Here is a 12283-nt window from a genome sequence, read left to right on the forward strand (position 1 = left end):
AGCTCACAACATGGCAACTTGCTTCCTCAGTGCTACCAAGCCAGAAGAGCCAAAGCAAGTCTTTTATAATGTGCTGTGGAAGTGACACCTCATCACTTATGCCATAATTTTTTTTTTAATTTTTCATGAGGGGCAAGTCAGTAGGTCTAGTCCACACTCTACAGGTAGGAATTGCACAAGGGCATGAGTCCCTGGAGATGGAGAGCACTGGGAGTCAACTTAAAAGCTGCTATAAGAATTTGCATTTAATTTCATTTCAATAATATTTTCGTGTTTTATTTGTATGCTCTTTGTTGTTGGTTTTAACTGAAAGTTATATCTTAATTGGTCTTACCTTGTTTTGTTTCATTTCTCTTTTATGGCATTTTCTTTTTGCTTTCATAATTTGCATTTCTTATTAATCATTTAAAATTATCTAATAGTTTAACTTATTTAACTTTTTTCATTACTTTAATGTTAACTTCATTTTTTTTTTTTTACTGAAAATTAGTTATATTTTCCCTGGTATTTTCTTCTGTTAGCTTTTGAAAAAGGCAGACAAGATCGCATAGCTACTTTGGAATACAGTGTGGCAGGTTCTTTTAAAACAAAACCAATTCTTGCCATACCATCTATCATGCTTCTTGGTATTTACACGAGGGAGTTGAAAACTTAGGTGCACACAAAACCTGCATATGGATGTTATCAAGGCTTATATTAAAGCAATTATATTAAATTGCTAAATCTTGAGGCAACCAAGACATCCCTCAGTAAGTGAATGAGATAAATAACTATGAGACATCAAATCAATGGAATTTATTCAGCAGTTGAAATAAGTGAACTATCAAGCCATAAAAAGACCTAGAGGAAACAAATGTATATTAGTTACTAAGTGACAGAAACCAATCTGAAAATGTGTCATATTGTATAATTCCAACTTTATGACATTCTGGAAAAAGTCAAAGCTATGGAAACAATAAAAAGATAAGTAGTTGTCAGGGTTTATTGGGGAGGGAGGGATAATAGACAGAGCAAAGAGGATTTATAGGGCAGTGAAAATATTCTATATGATAGTATTATACTGAATACATGCCATTATAAATTTGTTCAAACCTAAAGCATGTACAACACCATGAGTGAAACCTGATGTATACTGTAAACTTTGGATAATAATGATGCATCATTGTGTGTTCATCAATTGTACCACCCTTGTGGAGAATGTTGATAATGGAGGAGGCTGTGCATGTGAAGGGGACAGAGGTATATGGGAAATATACCTTCCACTCAATTTTGCTGTGAACCTAGAGCTCCTCTAAAAATTGCCTTTTAATAAAAAAAAGTCAGGCAAGAAGCAGAGTGAAGTGATGAACATTTGTGAGCAGTTTGCCTAACTTAAAAAAAAAATGGACATATAAGAGAATATGCCCATTTGGTTAGTTCTACGGTGGTCCTTTTATATTCCCTTATTTTGGTTTCTTTCACATCTTTCAAGTATATCTACCTCTCTTTTTTGAATTGTTAAATAAGCTTTTATTAACATTTGAATTGATGAATATCTTCTGAATGCTACCAAAAACGTTGATTTTTCTTAAATCAATTAATCTTTTCTATGTGGCTTATTTTTAAATGTCCATTTGAAATATAATGGATTATTCCATCATTTTGTGAGAAGTTAAGTCCCGAAAACTCTTGGTATTTTCTTTATAGGATTGCTAAACTTGGGGCATGACATATAATCATTGGTCCACATCAGAAGAGATAATGTCGATAGAAGAAGAGTAGGTAGTTTGATTTAAGCAAAGACCAATGTCTTGATGTAACAAATCACCAATGTTTTGTTGTAATAAAAATACTGAGTTTACATCTGTATTGGTGCCATCTTCTCCAAAGTTGTCTTTCTATATCCACACCTGTTGTCTTACAAAAATGCAGATTTATCATGTTAACTCTTCCTGCCATTAAATATTTACATAGTTTTTTACTGCTTTTAAGGAAGTAACCACATTTGTTGGCATACTTTTACAACCTAGCATGATATAGACCAATGTCATTTAATCTACTTCCACCTCACTCCAGAACATCAATCCAATTGTATTGGATTGTCATGTATACACACTTTATAATCTCCTTTTTAATACTTAGAATTGTATTGGATTGTCAGGTGTACACAATTTACAACTCCTTTTTAGTGCTTAAAATTGTTTTCAACTAAAAATGTTTGTAGCTAATTATTTAAATTTTATTTCTCAATAAACTCTAACTTCTCTGAGAAAGTAGCATTATCCGCTCAGTTCACTGCTATGAAATAGCAGGAATAATGTTTTGCAAGCAGGTGACATTCAATAAATATCTGTTTTACTAATGAAAAATAAAGAACCTCTATTTGCAGGCGACATGATTGTATATTTAGAAGACCCCATCGTCTCAGCACAAAATCTGCTTAGGCTGATAAGCAACTTCAGTGAAGTCTCAGGATACCAAAATCAATGTGCAGAAATCACAAGCATTCCTATACACCAATAACAGACAAACGAGCCAAATCAAATCATGAGTGAACTCCCATTCACAACTGCTGCAAAGAGAATAAAATACCTAGGAATACAACTAACAAACGATGCAAAACATCTCTTCCAGGAGAACTACAAACCACTGCTCAAGGAAATAAGAGAGGACACAAACAGATGGAAAACATTCCATGCTCATAATTGGGAAGAATCAATATCATGAAAATGGCCATACTTCCCAACGTAATTTACAGATTCAATGCTATCGCATCAAGCTACCATTGACCTCCTTCACAGAACTGGAAAAAGCCATTTTAAACTTCATATGAAACCAAAAGGGAGCTTGCATAGCCAAGACAATCCTAAGAAAAAAGAACAAAGCTGGAGGCCTCATGTTACCTGACTTCAAACTATACTACAAGGCTACTGTAATCAAAACAGCATGGTACTGGTACCAAAACAGAGATATAGACTAATGGAACAGAACAGAGGTCTCAAAACTAACACCACATATCTGCAACCATGTGATCTTTGACAAACCTGACAAAAGCAAACAATGGGGAAAGGATTCTTTGTTTAATAAATGGTGTTGGGAAAACTGGCTAGCCATGTGCAGAAAGCAAAAACTGGACCCCTTCCTGTCACCTTGCACTAAAATTAACTCCAGATGGATTAAAGACTTAAACATAAGACCTAACACCATAAAAACCCCAGAAGAAAACCTAGGCAAAACCATTCAGTACATAGGCATAGACAAGGACTTTATGACTAAAATACCAAAAGCAATGGCAACAAAAGCGAAAATAGACAAATGAGATCTAATTAAACTTAAGAGCTTCTGCACAGCAAAAGAAACAATCATTAGAGTGAACCAGCAACCAACAGGATAGGAAAAAATGCTTGCAATCTACCCATCTGATAAAGGACTAATATCCAGAATCTATAAAGAACTAAAGCAGATTTGCATTATGTATTTAGCTCATCCATGTCTTTCTAGGGCCTTCACATAATTTCTTTCTTTCACTGTGTAACAGTCTATTGTGTGGGTATAGCATACAATATATATCCATTGACTCATTCACTGATTGAAAGATAACTCGTTATTTCCAGGTTTTGGTCATTATCAATAAAGTTCCTATCAGTGTTTGCGTGCAGGTTTTTGTGTTGACATACATCATTAAATCAGTTGAGTAAACATTTAAGAACATGATTTCTGGATACCTTTATTGTTGCATGAAACTGCCAGAATCTTCCAAAATGACTATGCAATTTTGCATTCCAACCACAATTGAACGATATTTTCTTGTGCTACATCTTTGCCAGCAGTAAGTATTGTAACAGCTTTGGTTTAAAACCATTCTAATAAGTGTGTAATAGTACCTTATTGTTGATTTGAATTTATTGTTGAATTTGTATTTATTTAATGATAGATAATATTCAGCATCTTTTAGCATGTTTATTAGCCGTTTACATCTTCTCCAAGGTAAGCTGCCTGTACTAGTCTTCTGTACAGTTGTATAAATTTGAGGTTCGTGTTCTTATTCCTGAGTTTTAATAGTTGTTTGTTTATTTGAAATATAAATAAGATATATGTTTTGAAATATTTTATACCTTTATGTGGTTTGTCTCAATTTTTGAATCAGTATCTCAATATTTTCAAAATCCGGTTATTCATTGCTTTTCCATGGCTCCATCCACTGTGTTTAAAGCCAGCAGTAAAACATTCAAATTTCTCTCCTGATCTCTAATTTCTGCTTCAATCATCATGTTGCCATCTCAAACTGAACCTCCTGCCTCCTCATATGGACCTTTGTGACTACATTGCTCCTATTCAGATAAACTAGCGTAATTTTCCCACCTCAAATCATTAAATGCATAACATAATCAATGCCCCTTTTGTCATGTAAGGTGACATAAAAGGTTTTAGTCATTAGGATGTAGGCATCACTGGGCAACCATTGTTATGTCTATCAAATCTTGTATCCGGTGACCTTGCTCTATTCCCTTGTAGGTTGTAGAAGAGTTTTGCTCTTGTCAATCCTTTGGGAATTTATACATAGATATCGTGTTATCTGTACAAAATTATTTTATTTCTCTTTTCCCATCCTGTATACATTTTATTACCTACTGTACTAGCCAGTAATAACAAGCCAATGTTGAACAAAACTGGCTAGAGAGAATATCCTTATCTTGTTCAAATTTAGTTGGAAAGTATCCAGTTTCACACTAGCAAATATGATATTAGTGGTAGGTTTCTTGCAGCTGTTCTTTATCAAATTGAGGAAGTTCCCTTGTATTACAAATGTGCTGAAGAGGAGAAACTCTGCTACCATGCTAGCTTTGAAGATGTAGGGAGTGGCCCTAAGCCCAGGAATGCAGGCTGCTTTTGAAAGTTGAAAAAGGCAAAAAAAAAAAAAAAAAAAAAAAAAACCAGGATCTCCCCTGTGGTGTCTAGAACTCAAGAAGGTAGACAGCTTTGAAGAATCATTTTAAACTTCTGACATCTACAATGGTAAGGGAACAAATTTATGTTGCTTTATATCATTACGTTTCTGGAAACAATACAACGGAAATAGAAAAGTAATCATTATTATTACTTATTTTTTATCTTTAGTAAATTCAGAGCTATTGGATTATCTCTATTTTTTAATTTTGGTACTTTGTGTCTTTCATGTAGTTCACCTGTTTTCAATTTTGTGGAAATAAAAGCATCCATCTTATTCTTTTATTATCCCCTTAGTATCTACGGAATTACTAATAATGATACCTCTTTTATTTCTGATATTGGTCATTTATATGTTTTCACTTTTTTTTCTTGGCTAACCTGGCTTGAAGTATATCCATTAATCTTTACAAGCATCTGTTTTTGGTTTTATTGATTTTCTCTCTTTTTTGTTCTCAATTTTATTAATTTCCATTCCATTTTTTTTTTTTTTTTGGTTTTGTTTCTTTTCTTTTGCTTGCTTTATGCTTGAATTTCCCTTCTTTTTCTAGTCTCCTAACATGGAGGTTTAGGTTATTGTTATGAAATCTAGAGGCAAGAGGGAAGGATAGGGACAAGGGCTGAAAAACTAACTATTGAGTATTATGCTTGGGACCTGGATGACAGGATTATTCATACTCAAAACCCCAGCTTCACACAATTTACAGAGGTAGCATACCTGCACATGTACTCACTGAATCTAAAAGTTGCCTGAATAAATGCATCTTTCTTCTTTGATAATACATGCTTTTTATGTTATACGTTTCCCATTAAGCAGCATTTGCACTGTATCCAAGCATTTTGAAAAGTTTAATTTTTATTTTCATTTAGTTCTAATTTTTTTAAATTTCTCTTGAGATTTCTTTGATTTATATGCTATCTGAAAATATATTAGGCAATCCATCTATCTTTATGTTATTGATCTCTAGTGTAATTCTACTGTGTTGAAGAACATACTTTGTATGATATCTGCTACATTTAACCTGTTAAAGTGTGCTCTGTAGCCCAGACTGCAGTCTGTCTTGGTAAATGTTCCGTGAGAGCTTCAGAAAATGGTTTATTCTGCTCTTGTTTGTGGTATTCTAAAAAAATGTCAATTAGATAAAGTTGGTTGGTTGTGCTGTTAAGATGGGCTATATTGTTACGGATTAATCACTTACTGAAAGAAGTGATTAATGGTGGTTGAAGCCTCCATCTGTAATGGAAACTTACGTTTCTTTTTGCAATTTTATCAGTTTCTACCTCACATATTTTGACATTCGATTTTTTGGTGCAAACACATTAAGGATTATTATGCCATCTTAGAGTACTGACAGCTTTATCATTTTATAATGACGTTTTTATCTTCGATAATTTTCCTTGTTTTGAATTCTGCTTTATTGGAAACTAATATAGCTGCTTTGTCTAGTTTGAATGCGGTATATCTTTCCAGATGCATTTTCTTTAAGCTATCAAGGTCTCTATGCTTAAAATGAGATGTTGTAGAAAACATACAGTTGCCTTAAATTATATTCACTCTGACAATCTCTGTTTTGCGATTGATACATTTAGACCTTTCACCTATAAAGCAACTATGGGCATAGTTGGATAATATCCATAACACATGTAACTGTTTTTACTCATGGCACTTTAAAAATGTTTCTCTTTTTCAACGTTATCTTATTTTAATTGAATATTTTATAGACTTTTTTAAGTCATTTCTTAGCATTTAAATTAAACTTTTTTATGTTTAAGTGTTTGCTCTAGACTTTCTAATACACATTTTTAACTAATCTCAACCTATCTTCAAATAACACTCTGACATTTCACATGTAGTGCAGGTAACTTTTAAGAGAGTATTCCAAATTCCTCACACTTACTGCTTATGATATTACTGCCATTCATTTTACTTACTTATGTGCTTTTGGCACTCAAAACCTTGTTAATAGTATATTTTTAAACAGTTTCCATATAGAATTAAGAATAAGAAAAAAACTTTATTTTTCTTTATTTCTTCACTTACAGTCTTTCTTTATTTAGATCCATGTTTCTCACCTATATACTTTTTATTCTACCTGAGGGTTTTAAATATTTCTTATGTGGCAGGTCTAACGAGAATGAGTTGTCTCTGTTTTTGTTTGTTTGAGAACAGTTTTATTTCTTTCATTGTGAAGAGTAACTCTATTAGATATAAAATTCCCAATGTTATTATTTTTTCTTTGAAGGCTATAAATATTGTACTCCACTTTCTTCTTGATAGACGACTTCTCAGAAAAAAATCTACTGTTATTTTTACCCTTTTATTCATTAGGTATGGTGTCTCACACCCCCAACCTCGAATCCTTTAAATATTTTTTCTTCGTCTTTAGTTTTCTGTGGTTTGAAAATAATGTGCTGCTACAGACTGAGTTGTATCCCTCTAAAATGTATATGTTGAATCCCTAAGTCCCAGGGTGATGGTATTTGGAGATGGAGCTTTTGAGAGATAATTAGGTTTAGATGAGGTCATGTAGGTGGGATCCTCACAATGGGATTATTGCCTTTCCTAGAAAAAAAAAAAACAACAGAAAACTTGCTGTGTCTCACTCTACTGTGGGAGGACACAGCAAGAAGGTAACCAAACTCTAACAGCCAGGAAGATAGCCCTCCCCAGAATCTCACCTCACTGGAACCCTGAACCCAGAATCTCAACTCACTGGAACCCTGAACTTGGACTTCCAACCTCTCAAACTGTGAGAAACAAATTACCACCCAGTCTACGGTATTTTTTTTATAGTAGCCTGAGATTAAGACATATGAATAGGTATAGGATTTTCTTAAAGTGTATCCTGCATGAAATTCTATAGAATTCCTGATTCTTTGGTCTTGTCTCTGATGTTAATTCTGAAAATTCCCAGCCATTTTCACTTACTATATCACTTTTCTTCCTCTCTCTTCTCCTTTGGGGAATCACCATTACATATATGATAAGCCTCCTGAACTTGCCCCACACATCTTGGATGTTCTTTCTGGATTTTAATATATTTTTTAATATCTTTGTGTTTCAGTTTGGCAAGTGTCTATTTAACTGTTATCAAGTTCACTAATTTTTTCATTGGCTTTGTTCAATCTAATAATAGCGCATCAATATTGCTTTCAATAGTTTATGTCCTCTTCTCTTTTACAATGTTTTTGATTTCCATAAATTCTGTTTGAATTCTCTTAGACTTATCATCTCTCAATGTATACTACCCATGTTATTGCATTTTGCCTTTCTTTCTATTAGAACCCTTATCATGTTAATCACAGTTATTTTAATTTTTCATCTGATAAGTCCATCATTTCTGTCATATCTGAGTCTGCTTCTGATCACTGGATTTTCCTGTCAGACTCTATTTTGCCTTTTCTATGGCGTGGAACGTTTTGTTAAAACTTGAGCACTGTGTGTTGAGTAATAGGCAAATAAAGGAAATAGGCTTTTACTATGAAGTTTTACATTAACTTGGCTAAGAGTAACACTACATTTAATGTTTGCTATCACTTCGGAGAGGCTTCAATTTCCTCATGTGTCCCTGTTTTTGTTTCCCCTATCCTTCTGGTTTTCTCTAATAACTCCCACATAAGTCTGCTTCTTGTAATTATTGCCCTTGATATCTCCTGTAATTATGCTGAGACCCTGTTAAGGTAGTGTTAAGGCATGGGGGAAAAAAAAAAAAATGTCTGTAATGTTATGATAAAAATCTCAGTATTTACATGGACTTATGACCCTGGATTATGACCTATATGATGGTTTCTTACCTTTTATCATCCTTAGATGAGACGGGCAGGTTATGAAGCACTGGACAGAAAAAAGACAGATGCATACTTATAAGGGCACCAGATATTTGATAGATGTAGATAAATATAAATAAAGGGTGGAGTTTTCAATAATTGTGTTCGGGGCTTTGTAGCTATTAGCTTCCTATGGCTTCAGTAAGAAATTACCACAAATCTGTTCACTTAAAACAACAGAAATTTATTCTCTCTCATTCTGGAGGTGGGAAGGTGCTGACAGGGTCACGCCTCCTCTGACGGTGTCACTCTAAAGGGGTCTGATCCACATCCCAAGACAGAGTTCTTGGATCTCGTGCAAGAAAGAGTTCTGGATGAGTCCATAAAGTGGAAAAAAGAGTGGCTCCTCCATAAGCAGAGCAGTGGTATGGGCTGCTTGACTGAGTATTTTAGTTATTTCTTGATTATATGCTAAACAAGAGGTGGCTTATTCATGCATGTTCCAGGAAAGGAGTGGAGATTCACCTGAACTAAGGGTTCCTGTCTCCTTCTAGAAATTGCTATGGTATTTCTAAACTGTCATCGTGCTGGTGGGAATGTCTTTTTAGCATGCCAATGCATTATAATTAGCGTATAATGAGCAGTGAAGACAGCCGGAGGTCACTTTCATCACCATCTTGGTTTTCATGGGTTTTGGCTGGCTTCTTTACCACATCCTGTTTTATCAGCCGACTTTGTGACCTGTGACTTGTGCGAACCTCCTATCTCATCCTTTGACTAAGGATGCTTAACATCTTGGGAATGCAGCCCCGTTAGTCTCAGCTTTACTTTACCCAGCTCTTATTTAGGATGAATTCAGTCTGGTTCAAACATCTCTGACACAGAGTTTATGGAAGAATATTTCTGTGCCTCTAGAATTCAAGTTTCTGATGGCTCCAGGTGTTGTCTGAGTGAGGTAGCATAACTCTAATTTCTGCTTCCGTCTTCACATAACATTCCCCTCTGTGTGTCCTCTCCCCTTCTCTTTTCTTATAAAGATACTTGCTATTGAATTTAAGTATCGGGCTAATCCAGAATCATCTAATCTCTTGATGCTTAATTATATGTGCAAATAACTTTTCTCCAATAAAATCATATTCATAAGTTCTAGGGATTAGTATTTGCACATATCTTTTTGGGGGAGCCACAATTCTACCCACTATAATATCAACATAGAAAAGAAAATTATTTTTTGCTTCACACTGTATTTCAGGTTGATTAGTTACCTAAGTGCAAAAAGAAAAGTATAAATATTGAATTATACTGTAAGATAAGCTATTTAAAACATCAGCATATGAAAGAATTTACTAAATAGTATTCATAAGGTAAAATATATAAACACAATCTCGATAAATTTGAGTACATTATAATTAAAAGTTTTGTTTATTAAAGAATACTACAAAACATGAAAAAACTTAAGTCTATGTTCATAAAACACAGGGAAGTACAACAGATAAATAAGAAAATTATAAGCAATTAAAACTAATAACATGTAAAACTTATAAATAAATTTCCGACAGAGGAGAAATTACAAATGGCCTATAAACATATGAAATACTGTCAAATTCATTAGCAACTAGAAAAGCACACTTGAAAAGTGCAAGGTAGTATCACCATACAACTATTAGATTTGCAAAATAAAAGCTCTGAAAATGCTGAGTGTGGCTTGATATAGGGCTACGTAAATTTTCACGCAGTCTTAGTGTGAGTAGAAATTCATGCAATCTCTTAGGAACACATTTTGGTATCACCTACAAATATGATTAAGTACCCTTTTATTTATTATTCTTTTTCAGATCTAGTGGTAGTAAAAAAAAAAAAAATTCCATAAAGCAGAACAGCTAAAAAGAAGAATCTACAATATGATTTACTCACCTATTAAAAAAAAAATTTGAAGGCTGTGTCTACACATTGAGCTATGGAGGTGGTTCAAAACTCAAGGACATCTCACTTGGGGAGTTCTATTTCTACACAAATGAGGTGATCTGAATCCAGTTAGGAATATGCAACACCTTACAGAAGAGAATATAAATCAAGTTTTATTAAAAATATTACGTATATATTAATTACTAAATTTCATTCCTTTCTCTTCCCAAGTCCTTCATTCTCTTCTATGTTTATCAATAGCTAAGTTACAAAAAAAGTGAATACAGTGTATATATATTTAGCCTTCATCTCTACATTGAACGGAAAAGAAAAATTGAGCTTCTTTTCAGTGAAAACAACATCAAATTCTCCATATTACATCAGAGTAAATGTATGATAAACACAAGGCCGTCAAAACATGTACAAAGCTAAAAGAATCAGTAACTACTTAAATACATGCAACGGACATGTAAATGGCAGAGTTCAAAACCCAGAAAAAATATATCTTATGGAATAATAGGAAATTTGTCACAATTTTTTATAAATCAGAATAAATTAACAAATGTTAAATATAACATTAATAAATGTTAAAATAATTTAGAAAATTTAATATAATGTTAAATATAATATAACAAGTGTTATAGAAAATAAAAAGAAAAAATTAAAGACCTAATAATGAAATAGACAAAAACTTATTGTGAATTAATAAACAAAACAGGAGTGAACTGAATAGGCACCATTAAAATTAAGTTGTTACCAAAAATAGATGACTTAGCATAATCATAACATGCTGAATAAAGTTGCATTAAGAGTAATTAGAAAGGGACTGAAACACATAAAATAAAAAGCCATATAGTGTACATCTCTAAATGTGCAAATAATTAAAAAAAATCAATTCATAACATTGAAAATGTATAGTCAATGCATTAATTCTACAAATTTTTTCTAGCTGAAAAAACTATTGAAGCTCACACAAGACAGATTTTATATTACATTGACAAATGGGATCTAATTAAACTCCAGAGCTTCTGTACGGCAAAAGACACAATCATTAGAGTGAACTGGCAACCAACAGGATAGGAAAAAAAATGTATGCAATCTACACATCTGATAAAGGGCTAATATCCAGAATTTACAAAGAACTAAAACAGATTTGAAAGAAAAAAAAAAAAAAAAAAATCCCATTCAAAAGTGGGCAAAGAATATCAACAGACACTTTGCAAAAGAAGACATTTATGAGGCCAACAAACATATGAAAAAATGCTCATCATCACTGGCCATTAGAGAAATGCAAATCAAAACCACATTGAGATACCATCTCACGCGAGGTAGAATGGCGATCATTAAAAAATCTGGAGATGACAGATGCTGGAGAGGATGTGGAGAAATAGGAAGACTTTTACACTGTTGGTGGGGAGGGTAAACTAGTTCAACCATTGTGGAAAACAGTGTGGCGATTCCTCAAGGACCTAGAAATGGAAATTCCATTTGATCCAGCATTCCCATTACTGGGTATATAGCCAAAGGATTATAAATCATTCTACTATAAAGACACATGCACACATATGTTCACTGTGGCACTGTTTACAATAGCAAAGACCTGGAACCAACGCAAATGCCCATCGATGATAGACTGGACAAGGAAAATGTGGCACATATACACCATGGAATATTATGCAGCCAT

The sequence above is a fragment of the Saimiri boliviensis genome, chromosome 5 (assembly GCF_048565385.1).
Source record: "Saimiri boliviensis isolate mSaiBol1 chromosome 5, mSaiBol1.pri, whole genome shotgun sequence".
Classification (NCBI taxonomy): domain Eukaryota; kingdom Metazoa; phylum Chordata; class Mammalia; order Primates; family Cebidae; genus Saimiri; species Saimiri boliviensis.